Genomic DNA, 25,219 nt, shown 5'->3' with positions numbered 1-25,219 from the left:
CTATATTACTCTTATATTCAAATGCCTCACATTTTCTACAGCTTCCTCTTAAAGTCTTTCACATCCTAGTCCCTCCCCACACTCCCAACTCCATTTGTCTGTGCTCTCTTATTGGGTTGGTCATAGCCTCCCCTTACACTGATGCTGGCTTCCTTTAACTCTTTGTCAGTTTCCCCTACAAATATTTTTGTGTCTTTTTCTGCACCCTCATCGTAACAAATCTTCCTTTAACTGACCTGTAATGCTACTAATTTCTCCTCTTTTGAACTCTTCTGAAGGACAGGATTCTCTGGCAATAATTATACGAATTCAGCCCATTGATAAAGCTAAGTTTACAGAGCAGATAAGGATAATTGGTATGTTGGTTACATAAATAATAACAACAATAATAAAAAGATCTATATGTCTCTCCATTTGTATAGAGCTTGTATTTAAACTCCTTGGGGCTATGACTATATTCTGCATAGTTTTTTACAGTGACTATTGCAGTGAAAACTTCTTTAGATTTCTTTGGTGGGATCTATTGCACAACATAATAAATTATATGGTCGGTGACTGCTTCTCATAAAATCGTTGGAATGACTTCCTGGATTATTCTTTGATAGTTTATCAATTGCCCTCTAAAAATGTTTTAGTTTAGAACTTTTCTAGTGTCCTTATAGTATCACCTACCAGTGGTGGCAAAGCATTCGGGATGTCTATACTGACCAGTACATTTTTTCCTTTAACATATAACTTAAATTTACTCTTCTTTAATTGTAAACCATTGACCATTGCATTACTCTTTAATGTTATTGCTACTCAATTATGTATAGACAGTTAACATTCCTGCCCTTTATTGTGTTTGCTTGGCTGGAATTGCCTCTCATTTTCTAGTTTTATGACCATTACTGTCTGTGAGGAATCAGATCTGTATCTATTAGTAGTATAACAAAGCAAGCAAGTTATTTATTGGTTATTCAGGTTAAAATACATTAAATTGGTGTCCACTCTGTCTTCTTGTTTTATATCATGAGTTTGTGTTGGTTTACACAGAATAATTTATTCCTTCATGAGTTACAGTAGGGCTGGCCAAGCAATCAGGGAAGGAACAGGCAGCCAGCAGCACAGGAGTATAGCCAGGTGCCCATGGCAAAGCGGAAGTGGTGACTTCCAGTTGCTGCTGTGGCTGAGAACTGGCAGCAATTGCTTCTTTTTTCCACCCCCTCCCCCAGGTCAGTGCCTGGAGAGGTTGCCCCTATTGTCGGTCCACACCTCAGTTATGCCACTGCAGGCAGCAGATGGAGCAGAGAGCAGAAGTGCTCATCAGGCAGGGAATACAGAGTAGGAAGCAGAAAGGAGAGCAGCATATTGGGCAGGGAAAGGGATCAGAGGGGCATGTAGAAAAGGTGAGGGGCTCACTTGTGGCACACCTGCCAAAAAGTCTGACTCCCACTGAACAGCATGCAGCTTATCCTTTGGTTCACATATAGCAATCCTTTACAACTCAGCCTCTCCAAATCAGATTATAAACTGTTAAACAGGTTTTTAGCTGTTTTTGTCATATCACCAACTTTCTGCATTTGCAAGGACACAGAAAGAGACAACAGCAAAGTACTGTAATTAGTTTCAAACCACTCGAGCCAGTCAGCTTAAACTGACAGGATACCTTTAAGAATTAAACAGTCAGTCACAGCATATTGCAGTAAACTCACCGAAATTTAATATCTTCCGAGAGACTTTTCAAAGAGGGCATTTAACTGAACTCATGTAATGACACTTAATTGGATATTTTTTGCTAGTTTCAGTCAATTGAAATCATTATTAATGTGAAGCACAAATGGAACTGAATTTGAAGAGGCACTATTGAAACTCTCATCTCATAATGCCAATAGAGCATAGAGCAATTATTGTAACTCCTGTGGCTGCTAATCTTTCGGATCTGATTAATTGCAAAGACTGATACAAATCTCTATTTGCAGGATAGATAGTAGCCTTGTCTCATTGCTTACCTTTGACTGAAAAAACCCCAAACCTCCAACCCGTATTCAAGAAAACAATATATCAGCTATGGAAAACAATATAAATATATCAGCTATGGAAAACAATTGAAAGCCAATTTTTTTTTCCTGGGCAAATTAGCAACTTTACAGAGACAGACCATGATGAAGCCTATGTCTCTTGCTTTGGAATGCCGTGAGGAGAATGCATAAACCTCTTTCCTTTTAAAAGTTTCCTTAGAGAAGCTCCATTGCTAGGAAGATTTGCTACTAATTGTACTTGAACTCATTTATCAAAATCCTTCACATCTTTGCTTATTTTCCATCACATTTATCCATGGCTGTGCTTTCATAACAGCCACAGTGCCTTCAGGTGGGATGGAGGGACATTAGGTGCCATCACACTAGTGCCGGTTCTTTGACAAGTGACAGGTAGCTTATTTCTTTCCCCTAGGGGTGGTATAATTTATCTCACCAATGAGTTCAGCTGAGGGCCTGGAATGTTAACTCAAATCGTGACTGGGGATGCATAACAAGACTATCTCTGGTACTACCGCACTGACCAGGAGTATATCATGTACCAGCCTGCAGAACAAAATGCCTGAATATATGTTTAGCTCCTACTTATTGGAACAACCAAAGCAAGAAAAATCCCTGCTTGTAGGGAAGAGATAATATGGCATGACTGGATTGTCATGTCCCTAAATAATTTTAATGAAATTAAATATACGTACACATTCCCAAAATAAAGTTGAATGCACTTAGGGCTAAGAATACTTTTCAGTAACATAACAGGGAAAAAATATAGGGATGTTGTAATTATTATTTTTTTATAAACACAGGAAATACAAATTTAAGTATACATACTGAAAGTAACCAGACAACAGTATAGTTATGAATAAGTGTTTATGATCCTAGATTAGTTTTAAGTGATTTGTAAAAACAAATTAGATTTATTTCTATGTTTTTAATTTGTTTCCATGGGGGCCAGAGTGGCATGGCACAGGCATCAAGGCATATGTTTGACAGCCCAGAGTTTGCAAGTTCAAGGCAATAGCAAAACTGCTCATGGTGCGGCTCTGTCAGAGTCCAACAAATCTGCGAGTTCTGCTAAATACCTTGGCACATAAGGATGAAGGAAGGGAAGGTTTGTTTCCATGATTTTCCTACAAATATTTTGTACATTACCAAAGTTATTGAATGAATGAGGAAGATAGGACAAAAATCAATGTGTCGTTAAAAATAAGTTAATTTAATTTGGGACCACAAACGTTAAAATGACTTAATTATCATATTAATAGTTCATGAAATCATTAGTGGGCAGAGTTAAGGTTGCCTTAAGTGGGTAATGTCTAGCTTAAGGACAATTAATACAAACCTGTAATGGATTTTACCCTTAAAATGCTAAATCGCTACAGACAGGCTGACCTCCAGATTAATGCATTAGTAGTAGTAGTGGTAGCAGTAGTAGTAGCAGCAGCAGCAGTAGTAGTGGTAGTAGTATATTGGTTTAAAGGGCTGTTACTGTAGGCAGCATTTTGTGAAAGAGTGAGGAGGCAAGAGCCCAGTCCCTAAATGTATGGCTCTGTGTTTTACTTCTAAGCCTTTAACACTGTTTTAGTTCCCAAAGTAGTGACTACTTAAGAGTGATATAAGTAAATATGAGCATACAAGTCATTAATAAAGCACTTGAACTACAATATTTTGTCAAGTATGCCCTATTCACAAGATTTGAAATAAGTTTAACTATATGAAAAAATTTTAAAAGTCTGTTTAATTGCTAGCATCATTCAGAAAAAAATATGTACTCAGATGCTAAATTTCTTAAAGGATCCAGGCTTTAGACATTTCTAATTTATAAACCAGTTAACAGATCTATTTGTATAAATACTATGTATCCAAGTAGTAAGTGCTATATATACACTATTCTTTCATTTTTAATAAAGAGTTGAATCTATGCTTTATGTTCAAAGCAGTACTCAGCCTTAACTATAGAGTCATAACTGGTTCTTTTATTGTCGTATTTTTCATCTTAAAGAATCCTGCTGGCATAACTAGCTTTATTAATAATAGGCCAATGCTATATACCCTGTTCATACAAGTTACTTTGAAGCCAATGTTACTGCTCCCAGAAGTGGATGTAAAACAGATTCAGACTAGAATTAAGGTGTTAACCTTTCACAGTGAGGGTAATTAACTATTGGAACAACCTACCTAAGGACCCAGTGAATTCTCCATTACCTGAAGTGTTTAAATCAAGACTGGTTATCTTCCTAAAAGGTATGTAATAGCAAATGCTGAATTTCAGGCAAAAATTAGTGGGTGAGGTTCTTTGGCCTATGGTTTACAGAAGGTCACTTTCAATAATTATATGGGTCCCTTCTAGCCTTAAACTGTGAATTTATGAATAGATCAGAGGGAAAATGTTTTGCGTGATATGTACTTCTTCAATAAAATACAGACTGAAATGCAAGGGTCCAGACACAAAAAACACTGTGCAGTAGTTCAAGGCAGGAAAGTGAAGGGGAAAAAACACTCCATATTTAATTGAACACACACTTTGGATAAACATAAATACGGCCATTATAGTGGGAGGAATGGTCTTATTCTTGTGAACAGCCCCCTGAATTTTTGATAAGTACAAGAAATTAGGTCTTTATTAACTGTTACTCCATTTATAGAGATGATATTTATATCTGTGCATTCTATACCTGGCATTATTTGCCTCCCTTTTGTTAGGAAAATTCCTTAGCCATAAAGGAAATCCAGAGCCTGTCTCCACAAGATGCTGACTGTGCTCTTGCCGAATAATATTGTGCAGTATTGTCACAGCACAGACAGTGCTACTATGTTACTGCACCATATTTTTAGGCTACTGTTCAGTAGTGTCACCTAAAAGATGTTGGCTGGCACTACTGCATAGTAACTCTGGTTACTGAGTACTTATTTAGTACTTGCTAATACAACTACCATATAAATACTCAGTAACAACTCCACAGGAGTGTCTCTTGTAGACACACCTGCAGAGCAGCAGACAGGTTGCTTTGTAAATATATTGTAAATCACAGTAAATTGATTGTTTATTTATATAATGAATTAGATATCATTCATTTCAAATACTTACATTAATTAAGTGAAAGGAGCTGAGGAGATGCATTGCCTGTCTATTCAAATGGTGGAGGGAAAAAGAGCAGAGTCATGTGAGCTTGTTGGTACATTTTAAAGGATAGTAAACGTCACTGCAATATGCAGTCCTGGAAAAAGTCTGGGCCACTATCACAGAGGTACTCTGCACCTCTCTTTAAAAGCACCATTGAACCTTAGACACCATATTTTTGAACACAGTTTAAATACATAGGCAAATGTCCTAATAGATGGAGTGGTAGAATGGGACAAGGTATTCTGTTCTTGAACCTGTTGGTAATGTATTAATGAGCTTCCATTTCACTTCCAATTTCTGTGATTCTGTTTTCATATATCTAAAAGGAGAATAATGATATTGACTTCCTGTGTAAAGAATTTTAAGATCTTTGGATGAAAAATGCTATATAAGATCTATGTATTATTACTGCACATTGGACACACTGGACATTGCTAGACATTTGCCAGAAGGGTAGGATTTTAAACAAATATTATTTTCCCTGCCTATTTAAGATCTTTTTCAGCTGAAGATTTGAATAAGGAATTAATATATTTTTATATTTATAATTACACAAAATGAGTAAAAAAAAAATAAGAATGAATATTTATTTTAAATTAAGTATAATCCCCCACAAAGGTTTTTTTTGTTAGGTGAAGATGGAATACTAAAGCTGTTAGTCCAGTATGTAGTCAGCAATGTAATGAGTATAATTTGCCACTGACTAATAAATCAAAAGTTTAATAGTCGGAGTAAAAGCTTTTCTAGCACATGCAAGCAAGATGTTTTCATACCAGTCTGTGCTGCCAAAAAGTTAAAGAGCAACTGTAAAATTTACAGTATGAGCTGTAGTGGTGAGAGTGCAGATGTGCAGTAATATGTTCCAAAGGGAAGCCACCTTCAGCTTTGTCCCTTTTAATGACTTTAAGGAATCTTCATAGGGTAGACATCACAATACAGACACCTGCTGACTGGAAATGCTAAACAATATAGCTTGTGGTTTCTAGTAGACATTTTTAGAATAAAAAACTAAACAATCTGAATAAAGAAAGATACATTTTGTTTGGTAATTATGTCTTGACTGTGAGTGGGTACCTTTAAAAGATGTTACAGTTTGAGTGTAGTAAATATGTGTGGCAGAGCTCTACTGTTTCTGGGAGTATAATAGTAGGAATTTGTGACTCAAAATTAACATACTAGAGCTGAGCCATCTCTAAATAGAAAGTCTCTCTAGGGCTCTATCATTTATATACTTAAAAGGCAGGCAAAATTGCTTTATTTTTCCCCCCCGTAAGGCTTCTTACCAACTAGCTTTTTGGGTGCAGATTAAAAACTCATCATCACATTCCTGCAGTCAGTCATCTTTAACAACTGTTCAGCTCTGCTGCATTTATTGTCCCCTAATATGTTTAGATGTAGATTGGCAGCAGTGTTGATGGCCTTGAGTCAACTTAGCCAGTATCAGTAATGGGATATAGACTTTTTAACCTTCTAGTCATTGTTTTAAATTTGGCTGAGATCAGTAATGACTCTAAATAATTAACTTGGGTTCAATGATCTAGTTAATCTGATCTATTGCATGGATATTGTTATTTCAGGATGAAATTCACCCTTGTGCAAGGGATAAAAACAAAGCCTATATTCGTGTGTCTACACAAGAGGTTCACTGTAAAGCTGCTTAATTAACTCTTCGGTAAAGTCTCAATGTCTAGATGTGCGGCCATATTAGGCCTCAGTAAACTAATTAATGCTGCTGTAGGGTAGTACTTGTCAGCACAAATAGTATCCTATGATGGTGTAATTTAGTGAGCCTTAACGTGTGTATAGATGCTGATGGAGCTGGCTGGAGCACAAGGCTGCTGCAGTGCGAGGGCTGCCCGCCAGTTAGCTCTGCACTGGAGCACTTTTGTGCCCCAGCCATCCCCTCGTCCTCCCCAGCATGTTGAGCTGGGTCAGAGCAGCCCTGGGCTGGCAGGCTGACCCCGTCCCTACTCCCTCCAGACCTCTTTCTAGTTGGGGCTGCTCCAACCTTGCTCAATATGTTATGGCCCTGAGTGCACATGTAAATGTGGTGCCTGGGAGCTTTAAACTCTGGTGTAAACCATGCCAGAGTTTATTCATTTGCATTAATTGAACATGTAGACATGTCCTGTATAAATTAAGTCAAATAAAAATGCCTAGCTAAATAGTATTTGTGCTGATCATCTGGAAAGAAATGAATTACACTCTGACTGGATTAAGATGTGTCGATGAATTAGTGGACTTCAGCTAGTTTCTCCTACATAGGTATTTGTTTCACAAATCTAGCATTACAAATAGACACTAACTAGTATTCATTATGGGAGTCTCACCATAAGGATTAGTTGTGTTGGGATGAGAGAAGGGGACTGGATCAAAGTACCAAATGAAGGTCAAAGCTGATATGGCCTGAGCTATCACTGTGTTGAAGATGAACAGAATACTTGTCTTTCATGCTGTCAATTCAATCCTTCATGAGTCATTATTGTTTCTTTTCAGTGGACTTCCCTTTGGCAAATTCTATAGGTAAAATAGGCCAGTACCTCAGGCAAACTTTCAAAAATTTGTAAAGTTAGGGCCTTGTTTGGCAAGACAGGACCTCCTCACAAAGGCAGAGCCTTTTTTCACAAAGGCCTCCCTCCCATGCGTTTAAAATCCAAAGTAATAGGAATTCTTCTTTTAATATTTTGGCATTAAAAATCTTCCTGGGGAAAATAAAGCTTATGCTAGACACATCTGATTTAGTTAGTCTATAGAGGTGCAAATCTACCTTGCCTTCTTCCTGACTAAGGACTAATATGGCTAACTACTGCTCTCTGAAAATTTCTGTGACCACCCACCATCGAGGATCAAGCCATCTCAGCGGGAGTTTTTGAATATGCGGAATTGGAGGTTAAATTCTTAATTCAATGTGGATTATTTTAGATCTCCAAATCCAGCTAAATCCTATATTATCCAGAGATTGGCTCACCACAGGTAGTTCATTTTCACTACTTATATCCTGCAGAGGCATTTTTCCCACAATACCAAGATAGAACATAGGCATTTTTATAACAGCTTGGATGCTAACCAATCTGTTTAATCTGTTTAATTGCAAAGTCCAATATTTGCTTCAGCATAGTTTAATGTTCTTCACCCATATTTTATGTCCACAGTGAAGAAAGGGCATTATATGTCATAAAGACTAATAATGTTGAATTTTCTGTCTTAGACATCACTTCCCATAAACCAATTAATACCTCTGGCACTGGCAAATGGCGAGGTGGGTTTTTGTTAGCCCCCCCCCCCAATTCCAACTGTGGCAAGAAAGGTCTCTTCTTACAGAAATAATTTGGTATATTAGAAGAGATGCAGCAATTTTGAATAACACTGGGACAGAAATGTAGTTGATGTAAGTGGACATAGGTCCAGTGCCTTCTATGATATTACACTATTTTATTGTGGATAAGAATCTGATCTACTGTGATTAAATGGTGTTGTCAATGAGAAATGCACAGGGATCAAGAAATTCACATGTTAAGATTTCCATGGCAACATTAACATGATTACATTGCAGTTACAGTGTGTGGAATTTTGGATTAATGACTATGTTGTGAAATGCTGTCATACAGACCTGTACAGTATATATATTGTATTGAAGTTATTTTTTATGTGGCAGTCTTAACCCTTTACTTTCCAAAGTTCTAAGGATTTTAAATTCTCAGCATTAGTATATTAACATTTTTTAAATGAAATTTAGAGAAAAAGGAAGAGGAAAAAAGAAAACTTTCAAAGGAAAAATAGATTAAACCACATTTCATTTTAAATTTTGTATAATATCAAGCCTCTCACTGAAAGAACTCTTTATTTCCCACTCCTATATCTGGACTAGTATAGTTTTGACCTGTCTGCATTTTACCAAGGGTTCATACAACACTTTCTTACTAGGAGGGTGGTGAACCACTGGAACAAGTTATCTGGAAAGGTAGTAAAATCTCCACCCTTGGAGGTTGACAAAGCCCTGGCTGGGATGATCTAGCTGGAGATGGTCCTGCTTTGAGCAGGCGGTTGGACTAGATGACCTCCTATGGTCCCTTCCAACCCTCATTTTCTATGATTCTGCTAACAAAGGTAACATGATCAGCATGAGAGGAACTCTTGAAGTCAGTATAGGAGTGTGGTCCTCACAGAGGGGATACGGCCAAGATTTACTTGATTTAAAACTGATATTAACATCTGCCATTTGCAACTTTTTTGTGGTCTGCAGGCAAGATAATATATTGTAGCATTCAGACCTGAAGCAAGCTGCTACTTACAAAAGCTTATGCATCTCTGAGATGCAAATTTACACTGCCTTCTGCCTGATTTCAAACTAAAATGGCTAACTACCTTTCTCTTTTCTGACTTACACCAAGGAACTGGCCTAGATCATAGCTTGTTTAGATTTACCTCCCCTGTATACTTCTTCAACATAAACTATGATTTATAATCCTTTGATTTGTATTTCATTCTGAGGGTAGCATTGCTTTTTGTTTTATGTCTGAATTTGATATTCCCATATCCAGCTCAACCTTGAGGCATGCAAGTAGTACTTAAGGGTGCTGAGAGATGTGGGGGGAAAAACCCCAAACTACAGCATGTTCTCTGAAGAGGCAGTGTGTTAGTACGACACAACTCTGCAGTGTCTATATAGATTGGGTGCTTCCATGGGGCTCTTTGGTGCTTTTATCTAATAGCTATTAGATAAAAACACCAAAGAGTCCCACTGAAGTGCCTTGTCTATACAGACACTGGGTGAACCAGGTCAAACAAATGCAATGACTCTGCTGGTAATGCACTGCACTCTGTGTGGGGGCACACCGAGCTTAAAGTGCTGGTTTTGTGTTTCCACATCTGTAAGCAGCCTAAGTGAATAAAGTTAACCTTGTACATGGCATTTCAAGTCATTTTTACAGATTTTAGATCCTATTCCCTTGGGTAGTTCACCTTGTCCTTCTAAACGTACTCAGAAGACATACATCATGTCCACTTACATATTGTTGTAAATTGTGGTCCTGCTCCACCCAAGAAGGTGTATACACTCATGTAAATTCCTGAAATGCTACTTGCAGGAAAAACACAGCTAATGTTGTGATTCATCCAAGAGGAAGAGGCCAACCTTACCATTTTTAGCCGAAGAGCCTAATGGTTAAGGAACTTGCCCATGGAGTGATAGACTGAGCCATCTGGAGTCTAAACCCATATCTCCTAATTCCCAGTAAAGTAACCTAACTATCAGGCCAGAAGTTAGGTAGGACCAAAAGCATCCTGGAACTTACCTTTTGAATCTGGCCCACTGGGCAGCTAAGAGGGGAAGGTATGTGGAGCCAGATGGACAGCAAGCTGAGATATCCTTCATCTGTGCCTCCCTGAGATAGGCACTGTCCTGGAAGAGAGTCCACAGATGCCTTAGGAAGGAAACTTTGCAATAGGCAGTTATGGTGGTCCAGCAGGACTCTGTGAAGGGGCCGGGCAGCTTCTAGGGGCAGGAGAGAAATGGCCTAGCCCCCGCTCTGATTGCAGAGCCAGGCCCAGGAACTCCCTGCTGCTGAGGCATGGAGACATTGTCCCGGGCTGGGCTGTGTGCTCAGAGCCCACCCCAGCAACAGGCCTCAGCTGCAGTTGTGGAGCCAGGGCCAAGAGCTGCCTATTCCTAGGGCACAGGGATGTTGTCCCAGCCCAGAGCCCACCCTGGCAGCTCAGGAGAGTTCTCCATCCAGCCCAGAGCTGGCTAGGATTTGGCCCGGAGCAGGACAGGACCCGGCTGGCCCTGGGCTCCAGTGCATGGGGAAGCCTCACTGGGCATAGTCCCCATGTGCACAGGATGGGAAAGCTCTGCAGCAGCAGCTCTCTTGCCCTGTACATGTCAGGACCCCTCCTGATGTGTATAGGGCCAGGAAACAGCTGTCTTCCTGCCCTGTACTCCCTGCCAGACCCTGGGCTAGCACCCAGGGGAAGCCTGGAGCTCCCCTTGGCTTCTGTAGAGGGGCAGAGTAGGGAGGGAGCAGCCTTCTCTAGGCTGCTCCTACTGGGGAGACTTTTTTTCCTGCATATTAGCATGATTTTTGATTTGAGGCTTTTATACGCAGTAAAATAGGCTACTGTGCATTAAAGTTCACATTTAGATGTGCCCAATGTTTCTTAGAATTTATTTTCTCATTTCAGGATATACTTCTCCACTCTGAGTCTTCCTCTCAGTGGATGTTGTACATAGTGTTTTTGTAAATACAGGACTGAGACAGCTGAATGACACAGCCTACTATATTGTTTATCCACTCATGTTGATGGGAACTTATGCGGGGGTGTTGGAGTTATCAGGCACTTGGCCTCAAGATGTATACATCTTTCTAGTGTGCTATAGTACATTATTTGCAAAATGAGGACCCAACATTTCTTGTCTTTAATAACCTGAGGATCATTATTGTTGCATCTGGCAGGATCACACTATTTGTAATTTACACAATGACCTGTTCACTGGGTGAAAATCTATTTCCAACACTTCAGCACATTCTCTATAAAATGCCTTCAGTGCTTTATTACAGGCTTCATTGTGCTGGTCCCTGGAGAAAATGTGGCTGATTTCTCCTCTGATTTTTCTGCATGCAGAGGTTTCAACAAGTAAAGACCCTTTCACATACTGTATATCTTCTCACTGGACTTGACAGATTCTCTTTATGAGGCTAATCTACTACCACACATGTTGGATTTGAGTTAGATTTTGGTTATGATTGAAATTGCCAGGGGTGAGTCCCTCTTACAGTTTGTATACTGCCCAGCACAATGTGGTTGTAGCCTTTAGTAGTTATCACAATTTCAATAATGAATTAAAATAGAAATACCTTATATGAAACTGTAACCTTAGTATCCAAATTCAATTTCATTTCAATTGCATTCAGTGATATTTAATTTCCTGCAAGTTTTTAATTTGTGAATTAATTTGATGCTGATGAAAGTGAGAGACTAATAATACTCTTGCATAATACAGGCAGACACTTGCAGGTTTCTATTCCTAGCTTTGAAAGTTTCCACAGCTTACATATAAATCCACGTATATCCTCTGCCTTCTGCTTCACATCAGTGTTATTTTTATTAGTCAGAGGCATAATACTAGATCATGTTAGAAGACAATATTGTCTAAATATTATGAACAGGTGATCTCCAAAAGGTTATGCAACAGAGAATTGAAGAGCTCTCTTTAGGGGAATCTGGAAATCTTCACAGCTGAGAATAGGCCAGACCTAAGTTTTGCAAATCGCTGTTGCACTCTCAAAATAGCACTAAGTGCTGACTTCCCAGAGGTGTAAGCCTAGTGACATTTTCAAAGGAATCTCAGCACAACAATCATAAAGCTCATCCTTGTGCCACATGGACACACAAGCTGAGTGTGGTGTTTCCTTGTTTTTAAAGGCTGTATTTCCCACCTTTTAATTTAAGCTTGTGCTGTCCATGGACATCTATACACTTGCTCTGGGGTGGAGGAGGAGGAGATGGAGCTTTAACTAGAGCGCCCACTTCATCACATATATTCAGCATCCCGTGCTTCAAAATGGCAGTGGGGGGCGCTTGAACTCAAGCTTCCCTACCACCACTTAGAAGTACTGGGATGCTGAATAGATGACATGGAGGGTGCTGGAGCATGTTAATTAATTGAGTCTGCTGTGATGTGTGCTAATTAGCGCATGTTGCAGCAGATACGTGGCACATGTATAGGTCCCCCATATGACTAGCCCTGGAAGGAAGCTCTGACTTCACAGAAGTCTACGGTGATTTGTAACTGCTTGGCTCTTTCCCTAGTGAAGTCAGCACGTTGTATGAGAAGGCCCCAAAGGCAGATGGCTAACTAATTTCAGTTTCAACCCTGAGGTCCTTTAAAAGAACCGGCAGATACTTTTCAAAGAGTGCTGACTAAGCCTAACTAGTTGTGCTACAGTTTCAGTCCTAGACCTCTCTAGACCTCTTTACAGTTCACCACGGAAGTGCATAATGACTCCTGTAGTTAGCCTGTGCATGGTTTGCACTTCTGTGACGCTGAGAAGGATTTTATTAGCTTATACCAGACAGTGACAGCATTATCTTCTGTCTATTGCTTTACAAGTAGGGTGATTTAAGGTACATACAAGTGTTACATTTAACACTTAACCCAATCGAAAATGGGTTAACCTATTCTAATGAAAACCTGAACATGTTCACAGCACAGCCCTGGGAGTGGAAAAGCCCAGGCACTTGCACCAGCCCCACGTCTGTGCTGTTCCTATCCTGCCCCTCAGCAGGCTATCTTTAACTCCCTGACTACCTCTCCCACAGATCAGGCAACTCCCCCCACATGGACCCAAGAGCTCCCCCTTGGATCTGCCAACACCCCCAGGAGTCACCAGCCCCCTGATCCTACCTATCACTCCTCCCTGAGTTACTCACCTCAGGTTACCTGTGCTGCTCTGAGCAGTGGCAGAAGCCCACACATGCCTCTCCCAGCTTAGGAGTAGGGAGTTTAAAGTAAGCTACCTAAACCAGGTCCTCCAAATGCATGTTCACACCCTTACATACACACATATGTTTCCTTAATTGTCTCTCATATATATGGGTATGGTGGTGCACTGATGTGCTACCGCTGGGTTGCTTCAGAATCCCCTGAATTTCCTTTCAACCCTGTGCTTTTCCATCCACATTTCTTGCCTCCTTGCATCCTCTGCTCTGAACTTTGATCTTGCTCTAACCCTCAGAGTCAGTTATCATTACTAGGCACTCTTCACTCATTCTTTGCTGGCTGACTTAGAATTTCTCTATCGTCCACTTTCATTTTGGGGGGGTTTCAGCCACAAGGATTAATCAGTTTGGAGAGTGTAGTGTAAAAAGTAACCAGGAAGTGCTTGGCATCTCAGTTTACCTGGTATGTTATATCTCCTGGTTCAATCATTCTCTTGATATAAGTGATATGTAGGGACATCCAAGTGCTTTTGAAAATCCTGATTGAGCCCTTACCCTGGCCTATCCTTATGAAGCCTAGCCTTGTATATGCAAGAAAGGTCAGGACCCTAAACTATTTAGAAAACTGGGATACAATCAGCTGCTCTGAATGTCCTCAGAGTGTATACATGTAGAGGAGATATTTTCTGAATGCAAATAGGCCTTTTGCTCCAGTGCAACCTTTAGGAAAAATATTGTCAGTCTCTTTCGGTTCATTTAAAAACTAATTTAATGAAATCTGTTAAAATCTGTTTATCTGCTCATGAAAATCTATACTCATGTCAACAACTTCAAACTCAAGTGCCCTTGTTGTTTGATACCTAAGCATTTCTGAAAATTCGACCCTTTTTTCTAAGTGCCAACCTATACGGACATGAATAATTTGACCCATGGCTAGCTTTTCCCTCAATTGTCTATTGTCTTGCAAATGTATGTTGTAAAGTGCCAGCTTATATATGTATCACTCTATCTAGTCTACATCTAAAACATGAATTGTTTAAAATTGTCTACCTTACATTTTCCATCTGCATAGTTAGTGAGATTGCATGCTATTTCATAAATTAACTACAGTTTCTAACCTGCTGATTCATTTGCACGGGTTAAAGGTGAATGTTCAATGATTTCCACCACAGTTAACATAAACATTGACCTGATCGACTGCAGTGCTCCCTCTGTGCCATAATATAGCCACAGATTTATCATTCCTGCCTTAGCTTTGCTCCAGGCGCCTGATTAAAAAGCCCAGACCAATGTCTGCTTTTATCTACTTACTTTGATTTTCACTTTGGAGCACTTTACCAGGACTGTACTTGTGCCTCCCTGCTGCTTACATGCTTTGTGGCATTTATTGTCTGAGTTTTCCTCGCAGTGTGGCACCAAGGTCTAACTGCATAATATACCTTCTGCATGCAAGGATAATCCGCATCTTCATCATCACTTTACTATACTGGGTATGGTTTCTATAATGTTGTGGATATAATGGGGAAGAAAGCAATCACAAAAGTCCCTGGGATTTTCAAGTTGCCTCAGAAGACTAATAAAATTCACCATATGTTTCTTCTATCTGCTGTGAACCAGGCTTCACTTCTTAAATCCATGCAAGAAGCTGAAAGCTTACCATGATGATGTCATCTAGACGAATAGTTTTTTCTAGTTATCGCTATTAATCATGGCTCACTATTGGCCTATTTAAAACCACATGGGGCAATAGCACTAGCACCAGAACATTTATTAGGAAAAATGATTTTTTGGGGGTAAGGAAATATTGAATTTGCATGTCACTTAGGAAAAGAAGATGAAATTACTTGGTATTGCTTAAAAGGCAGGCACTCTCAAAATATATGATGGCACATTATGATAATCCCATTAACAACATGGTACTTTTGAGCAGAGAAGGAGACAGCTGAATGTATAGAGAACTAGGACCTTATTCTAAAAATGGATACAGGGAAACAAGGCAGTATTAATTTGTCAGGCTTTACACATGCTTTTTCAGTTTGTGATTTCATGCATTTGGATACCAGTGTAAAAATTTGATTACCCATCAGTACCTGTCTCTATTATTGAAGAGTTTGGTATGACATTCATCGTAGATCAAAACTTTCAGGCCTGACATAAATTCCTTGTTTCAGCAAAGTAGATTTTAGGAAGATTGTAACAGTATAAAATGCAGAATGCTTGAACAATCTTTTGTTTCTGTTAAAATAGAAATTCCATATCATTGCCCCTTTTCCTGAATAGCAAAAGGCTATCAATGTGTGCAAATCATATGGTCTTAACAGGAAAAAGAGTTATGATGACCAGAAATAAAAGGTTGATAAAATTATTATACAGCAGTCCTTATACTCCAGGGGAATACTAGAAGCTCATCACCAGCTGTGGTTAGGAAGGATTTTTATTTTTCAGATACATGCAAGTGATAAATCTTGTGAAACGTTTCATTTTAATCTGTGATAGGAAAGCAGATTAGAAGACTAGCTGGGACTAGGGGATATCTTCAGAAGTGCTCAGCACTAACCTAATTCTTGTCTCATAGATGTCAGTGAGTGTTTTAGCATAATCTTCAGATGAAGAAAAACAAGTCCACCAATGAGTGCTCATGAAAATCCCATATGCAATGCATATAATAGGTCAGTCTGGTGGGAGTGGTACTGCTTTTCTGTCATCTACGTTTATGATTTTGTGCTAGGTCCTTTATTCTGAAGGTGTATATGGTCATGTCATGGACTTTTTTCAGAGAGAGAAGGGAGTATTTTTCTCGCTGTAAAAGACTGAAAATTCTTCATCTTTTTGGCGTATGTCATGCAATCCTTAGGAGCTATCACCTCACTAATAGAGGGTATTACAATAGTTTAGCTAAATGACAAGAGCAAGAATTGCCAAATTATTATCATACCAAGATAATAGGGGCTGAACTCTGGAGATAAGTGACAAAATGCTGCTCCTACCACAGATGGTACGTGTTACTTAACAGATAGAAATGGACTGAGCATTGCACTCAAATTCCGATTGGCTTCAGAAAAAGAGATATAATTACCGCTGTCTGGAACAGAGCAATGCCCTTAAAGTCAAGAGCCCAAGTTATCAAAATCTCATCTCTAAGGAATAGTTTCATAATATTTTGTCATATCCAATCAACTAGTTAGAATAATAGCATAGAATAATCCAAGCTGAGTTGCGTGGCAAGGCAGTAGAGAGTTAGGCATTATCAATTATGTCAAAACCAAAGGTGTAAGTTAAATCTATATACCTAATATGCTGTCTGCTCTTATTTGCTGATAAAGTTGCTAAAAAAATAAGTAAAATGCTATCAGTTTTTAAGCTTATTTTACATTGCAGATGAACTGGAAGGGGTACTATGTATCTACATAATTTTAGGCAGGTGTTTGCCATAGGTTCAGTTTTATATAGAAGGTCACATTAAGTGCAAAGAGTGGTGACTACACTGAGTATAAAATTACTGTCTGTATCTTTTACACTGTTAACGAAAGACTTTTACTGAGTGGAAGCAATGTTAATATGCTATATACTCAAATACCATTAGGAAGAGAGTTAATTCCATTTTTTTACAGACAGAATATAGTGAACTTGATAGTGCCGTTTTTTCTTGGAACACTTAGGCTTGGAGAGATGTTTTCTGCAGCCACTCTTATAAAATAATGATAAACATAATGGCAGATAGGTGGGTAGGTAGGTAGATTAGATTGAGTCTACATCTTAGTAGTGCCCTGGCATATAGTAATTAGAATAAAGTGGAGTAAAGAACGAAAATGTTAGGAAAGAATGGTATGGAAAATACAACCTTTCAAAGACAGAAAAAGTAGACCTAGAAATCAGGATATCCAATCTCCTTCCCAAGGGTATACAAAGGTTTACTAAAAGCAAAAATTACTAAAAAGGAAGTATTTTATTAATTTTTTTCAGTATTTGAAAAGGAAAATTGTAACCACTTTATTCTAAGATGACATTTAAAATAATTTTAAAACAATATTTCTATATTAATAATATGGAATCTTTTGAGACTGAAACGTTACCTCCCTCCCTCCCCCGTGTTTTAAAAGGGAAATTTTTAATTTCAGGTGAAAATGTAAAAGCTGTTCATTCTGACATTCATGAGACTTTTTTTTAACTTCTAATTTACAAAATGTTGAACTATTGGAATTCCCCATTTCTAATGGTACTAAGACACAACTAGTTCTTAATGATCAGGAAGGGTTATCTTAATGACATTATAAAACTCATTATCACCTCTTCTGTCCTATTAATGATCAGTCGGTCAAGGATTTGTGCGTATTGGACAATTGTTCTTATTATTCTTAATTCTGTACTCCTTTCTGGATTGACTGACCACCAAGCATTAGTTGGAAGATTGGTCTCATTGCGGATTGACTAATCTATGCTGATTAACTGACATTTCATGCAAGCTGTAAGGGAGAATAACCTTGTTATAGTAACCTTGTGTAATTTGTATGAAAATGACTGTATGTGGTACATATATTTTAAGAAAAGAAGCCTTAGAAACTAATTTAACTTTTAAAGTTAAAACTAATTATAGCTAGAAAAAAGTTCATGCTTTACTAAGTTCTTATAATTCTATGAGAATATTATGTTGTGGTTAAGAATGGAATACATTTTACAAAAATGCTTATAACTTCCTTTCATTTTTTATCTTTTGTTTCTTTTAACGAAGACACATAGGGAAGATTGATGATTAGGATATGAAACCACAGGTTCTTGGTACAACTTGCCAAGTGAAAGTTAACTAATAGGTAAGAAGCAAATATATGAACTAATCATTCATAATGTTGAAAATTACAATTTTCTGGCATGAGAATTAAATATGTACTGTCTGTTAGGGTTAGGGGGGTTCAATTCACCACTGCTTTGAAGCCAACTGACAGATGAAATTTCAGAAAGTTAATTACAATTTACTAGTCAATCCTGGCTGTTGACTGTTGTCTATATAGGTAATAGGCATGGTAGGGAGGCACATTGCCATAGTTCCTGTACAAATTCTTAACACACATTCTGCCACAGTTACCTACCAGATCCATTGGTTTGCACAGGGAGAGTTATGAAAGCATTATGCCTCTTGAGTGACCATAGTACTGTTGGCAGACTGGTTAAAGACCTTCAAGTGCACCATTTTTAATATAATAATATACTTGTTTTTTTCCTTAGAAATGATTGTATGTGTATATCACATAGGTGAGGGAATCAGGTGTCACACATATGGTTATGATGTGAAGAGATGCATACAGCTTTACTGAGCAGTTAACTGAACTGTAATAATTAGCTGATGCAATTTACATGATGTTCCCTTAGCAGATAATCAACCCATGTCACGCTATAATCTGACCAGAAAAACTCCATTTATGGCCTGGGGTCTACGGATAGCCTCCCTACCAACATCCGCATATCTTGTTTTAGTGTAACACAAGAAAACCCTCAGTCTATACATTCCTCATGTGCAGATTTGAATGTTGAGGAAACCTATCTCAGCCTAAGCTTGCTGTTCAAGCCTTTTTACCCTTGTTCAAGCCTAAACAACTTAGCTCTGTAGTCAGGACTGAAATAAATCACAGGAACCTGCTAGGCACCTTTGTAACATTAGTTTTCTGCTGCCTATAATGTAACAAAGGAAAAAATATACATTTTTGAGAATACCGTTTCTCAGATGCACCTTGGCTGCATCTCCACAAGATGCTGACTGCTCAGTAGTTCGTTACTGCTGCACAGTAGCATTGCATGGCATGAAGCATGATGTAACACTACTGCACAGTAGTAATAAACTACTGCACAATAATAATGAGCTACTGCTCAGTCAGCATCACCAAAAAGACATTTGGGGATGCTACTGTATGGTAATTCCAGTTACTGCATAGTCACATAGTAGTAAATAAGGGTGCAGTAATAACTGCAATCAGAGTCTTGTGTAGACATGGCCCTTGTCTATGAATTTACTACCACTTCTCACATCTACTAGTAGTTGGCCATAGCAACCATCAGCATAGGAAAATCTCTTCCCAACCTCACTGCTTGTTCAGCACATCAGAAAAACTAGCAGTAAACTTTGAAAATATAACTACAGTAGTAACACTTTTTTAGAAGTAATGAGCAAACGGTAACCAAGCAGAAGAAAATGGACTGAGAATTACACTCAACACTCTTCTGTTGGAAGAAAATTTCCTCACCAGAAGCTGGAAAAATGCTCACAGGCTGAGCAAGCTTTATACCTCACACATAGGGGTGAAAAGGATTGATTGAATGTCCAGTAACCCTATAACCCCAGGAGAGAGCTAATCCAAATTGCTACTTCCAGATTCAGCTCAGGGAGTCAGGTGGGCATTAATAAAATACTGCATAAATCAGTACTGTTTGAGGGCCTTTGAATATTTTTCCGATGAATGATTTGGAGTATAATAATTTCTTATAACTCAACAAATGCACATGGTATGTTAAAAAAAAAATTTTTCTTAAATGATGGCTGCCATTTTGAGTTATGTGGACACTACCAATGCAATAAATAATACATACTGTTTGCACATAGTTTTGACATAACATTGATTTCTCAGAAATGTGCTTCCTTGTATTTTTAGAGCTTGATTTTAGTAGGGGTGAATATTTTCCTTTTCTTTATTTGTCATAAAACTAAAGGAAGCGGATGGATACATTGAATGGTGATCTAATACACAAGATATAAAAAAAGATTTTAGGCATTTTAGTAGATACTATCAACAAAAAAGCTGAGCTTCAGTATAATAAAAGAAAACAGAAGTCTTTGCTGAAGCCTTGTTCCAATCACCAGAAAAATTTTAAAGAATTCACAGTGATGAACACTGTCTAAGAACCTAAAGAGCAAAGGCAACAGATCAGTACGGTGCTATGTGCAAGAAGAACAGCAGCATGTTTTGTAGAAACATGATTTGGAAGTTATTATAACAGCACTGACATTTCCATTATAAACCCCTGTTTTCAGTGCTTCATAATTCAGCAATAGGCATTTGCTTTAGGCTAAAGCAGCATAAGAGGCCTTAGCCTAACAGAAAAATGTTTGGTGGAGTGTGCATGTGTGTGCGCGCGTGCGCGTGTGTGTGTGTGTGTGTGTGCAAAATGTAAAAAAGAAAGGGAAATGAAGAAAGATTTGTTCATGAAAATACAAAGGAACATAAGATGCCCTTATTTTGATTTAGCCAAAAGAATGGAAGCTGGATGGGCCTTGCATGCTAATAATTATTTTTCTTTTGTTTTGTAATGGCTAGAGGACTCAGCCTAGTGAAAATATTGTTCTCTTATGGCAGGTGTTATCAGATGCTGACATTATATATAGTGATGTATTATAGAGAGATATCTAAGGTAATTTAAATCAGGTAACTCAGGTACTGGCGGTAAGCTAGCCATAGCAGCATGGTGCTCAGGGTGGGCTAAGAACATGGAGAAGGGACTGTCCCTGTAATGTACCACATATGGAGTTGCTAATGAAGCCAGTAAGAGTTTTGCAAACAGAGGATTTGCAGGTTCTAGTTTATTACTATGGGACACATCATAATATATGTTTAATATTTTTATGATGATAGTTTTATGACTCAAAAGTTTCTTTTGCTGTTCTCTCTGGGACTAGCAGCCGGGCAAGAAAGTTTTCAACTCTAGTCAGTACCTTGAAGGTCCTTGCTTTAGGGGTTACAAGGAATTAATTATGAATAAATGCAGTAGGTGAAGCCCTGGCCCCCTTTAGGCACTAAGAGTTCTACTTTGCTATCTTCTTTTTATAATCTTCAGTGTACAGATTTGTTTTCTCTTTCCAAGTATTATGTATTTGCATGCAATTATTAATTGAATCTAATCTATTTTTTATGCAGCACAAACTTTTTTTGAAGCACATTGCTAACTTGTGGAATTCACTACTACAGGAGATTGTAGAAGCAGATTGTCATGGGGTGGGATCCCGAGTGGCTGTGATGCTCCTGGCAGATCCGTGACTGTGCCAGCTCCGCCCCAAGGGTGCCTTCTTGTCTTTCCTGCTATGTCTTACTGGTAAAGTAACTTGGGAGGCTACCCACGGGCCTTCAGGTGCCCCGGTCCACTGAACCTCACCAGAACTCACTGGTCCTTGAGCCCTTCACCAGACCTCTCTCCAGTACTATGCCACATGGGGCATCTTGAGCCTTGTGGCCTAATTGTGTGGCTCTACACAACCACGTCCCATTCCTCACAGGTGTTACACAGATATTGTTGCCTCTGTTGGGGTCTCAGCCTACTCAGCCTCCATCCCTTTAATCTAGCTAGGCCTTCTAGCCTAGGCGCACTGTGTTGAACGTGGCTTTGAGGCAGTAGCTCCAATCAATCTCTTCTTTTCACCGGGCCCCTGGCCGCTGTCTGCTGCACCCCTCTGGTGCCAGGCCCTCTGGCCCTAATGTTGTGCCGCTCTGGCATTGGGCTCTCTGGCCTCTTGTGTGCTCTGTGCTTTGTGCACACTCTGCCCACGACAGGCTCTAGAACTCCCCAAGCCCTGAATCAGCTGCTGGCAGGGCTCTAGGTGTTCATGTGCCCCTCTGGGCACTAACGAGATCTCCATACCTGCCCTTACAACCTCATCCCAAACCACCGGTTCAGACAACAACACAAACATAAGCCCTTGAGCTATAACATGACAATAATGATGTAGAGCCAAACTTCTCCCCAGTATAGTGTGCCTCCTAGCCACGGGGAACTTGTGAGATCCTGGTGCCTTACTGCTCCTATAGGCAGCAAAGCAGGCAACCACCCATCTTTGGGTAGCTCTCTCAATCAGGAGCTCCTTCCCCTGCCAACTGTCAGAGAAGTGACCCCTGCCAGCCCCAGCCTTGGGCTTATCTGTGCCCAGGGCCCTATCTCCTTCTGGTCAGCTAACCATCCACAGGTGCCAGCTAATTACTTCATTAGCCTGTTGCTCAGGAAACCTGCAGCTGTACTGTACTGCCTAGCCTGCAGAGCTCTCTGGCTAAGCTGCTTCTTCCCTTAAAGGAGCAGGCACATTTTAGTGTCCTACGACACAACCAGGTTCAAAAAAGGACAGAACACATTTATGTATGGTAGATCTATTAATAGACATATAAAAGAGGTGATAAAATAGCTAGGTAATCATTCAGTCATCCTCTGGCATCTCTAAAGACATGATGGTGAATGCCAGAGAAAGTAATGAACAAGACACTGGGCTAGATGGACCATTGGTCTGACCCAGTATTTCACTTTGTATGTTCCTAATCTAATCTAATCTAATCTAATCTAATCTAATGTCAGTGTCTATTGCCACTGGTAATTCTTCAGTACTTTTTTGATAAAACATTGATTATATAATTGCCTTATCAATAATGTGTTTATATATCTGATAAGACATTTAACAAGTTATAACTGGGAGAATAAATCTACTTGTTTTAGGCTAAAATCCCAAACCTCTTAAAGTCAACAGGATGTTTTCTATTAGCTTGAGTAGGCATTCAATTATTATCTGATTTTTTTCAGGGTAAAGAGATAACAAATTTGCAATATATTTGCTGAAAAAATAAAGCAATCAGAAATCTCTGGAGCGTTACAAAGGTGAAGTTACAAGTTACACTTAGACCATGCTAAATCTGTGGAATGTTAAGTGGTTTTAAAGATGGAATGTGCTGTGAGCAGTTGAACATTAAGGCTACATACAGACATTCAGGGAGGTTAAGAGGAGGTTATATAGTGTTAAAAATGGCTACTCGATCAAATTTAGTTCTTCCAGATGTGGATCTTACACTATTTAGGTGGATCTAAGTTCAAACTACTACAGAAGTTCTGGGTAGTTAAATGGCCAACCTGAAATGGCCAACATGATCTAAGGTGGTCTCCGAGGTACACCTAACTTAAATTGGATTAGCCATTTTTAGACTGATCTAACTGTCCTGAACTTTTGTACAGTTCCCAGCACAGACCCAGCCCCAGGGTTGGGAAAGCCTCGTCACAGCCTCGGGGCTCTGCATTTCTTATAACCTCCTTAGCACAGGCTATTTTTAGCCCTCTGCCCTCCTTCCCACCCTCAGGTGGACAACACCACCACCATGGACTGCCCTCCCATCCTACAAGTGTCTCTTGTTGCCACCTTTACTGGTGTTCATCAGTGCTGGGAGCTGTGCAAGAAAGTTGGGGGTGGGGGGGTTAGCCCAGGAAACTATAGGCCAGTTAGTCTTACTTTGATCTTAGGCAAGCTGTTGGAGAAAATTATGCTGGCACACATCCATGAGGGGCCAGCAGGGGATTTCATGCTTAGGGGCAACCAACACGGGTTCATTAGTGGCAGGTCCTGTCAGATCAACCTGGTGGCCTACTATGATCAGATCACCAAATCATTAGATGCAGGGGTAGCAGTGGACATAGTCTTCCTGGACTTTCAGAAGGCATTCGACACTGTCTCTCACCCTGTTCTCATTAAGAAACTGGGGGACTGTGGTGTCGACACCCCCACAGTCAATTGGGTTGCCAACTGGCTGGAGGGCCACACCCAGAGAGTGGTGGTGGATGGGTCATTTTCAGCCTGGAGGGATGTGGGCAGTGGGGTTCCACAGGGCTCGGTCCTCGGGCCCGCACTGTTCAACATCTTCATCAGCGACTTGGATGAGGGGGTAAAAAGCACCCTGTTCAAATTTGCTGATGACACTAAGATGTGGGGGGATGTGGGCACTCTAGAAGGGAGCAAAAGGCTACAGTCGGACCTAGACAGGTTACAAGGGTGGGCGGATGAGAACAGGATGGGATTCAACACTGACAAGTGCAAAGTGATGCACCTGGGGAGGAACAACTGGCTCCATACCTACAGGTTGGGGAACTCCCTTCTTGTCAGTACAGAGGCGGAAAAAGATCTTGGAGTCATCATTGACTCCAAGATGAACATGGGCTGGCAGTGTGGGGATGCAGTCAGGAAAGCCAACTGTACCTTGTCATGCATCCACAGACGCATCTCGAGCAGGTGCAAGGAGGTGATCCTCCCCCTCTATGCGGCACTGGTCAGGCCGCAGCTGGAGTACTGCATCCAGTTCTGGGCGCCGCACTTCAAGAGGGATGTGGACAACATGGAGAGGGTCCAGAGGTGGGCCACTCGTATCATCGGGGGCAGCAGGGCAGGCCTTACGATGAGAGGCTGTGGGACCTGAACCTGTTCAACCTCCAGAAGAGAAGGCTGAGGGGGGATCTAGTGGCCTGTTACAAACTAGTCAGGGGGGATCAGCAGGCACTGGGGGAGTCCCTGTTCCCCTGAGCACTGCCAGGAGTGACCAGGAATAATGGTCACAAGCTGGCAGAGGGCAGGTTTAGGCTAGTTATCAGGAGGCGCTACTTCACGGTCAGGGCGGCTAGGGTCTGGAACCAACTTCCAAGAGAAGTGGTGCTGGCCCCTACCCTGGGGGTCTTTAAGAGGAGGTTACAGGAGCACCTTGCTGGGGTCGTTTGACCCCAGTATTCTTTCCTGCCATGGCGGGGGGTCAGACTAGATGATCTATTCAGGTCCCTTCCGACCCTAGAAACTATGAAACTATTATTGGGGAGTCAGGGGGCTGAAAATAGTTCCTGGCTCTGTGCAGCTGGGGAGAGAACCACCCCC

This window comes from Crocodylus siamensis, chromosome 3 (genome assembly GCF_052110815.1).
Source record: "Crocodylus siamensis isolate JL-2025a chromosome 3, ASM5211081v1, whole genome shotgun sequence".
NCBI classification, from domain to species: domain Eukaryota; kingdom Metazoa; phylum Chordata; order Crocodylia; family Crocodylidae; genus Crocodylus; species Crocodylus siamensis.
This window is presented reverse-complemented; position numbering follows the sequence as displayed.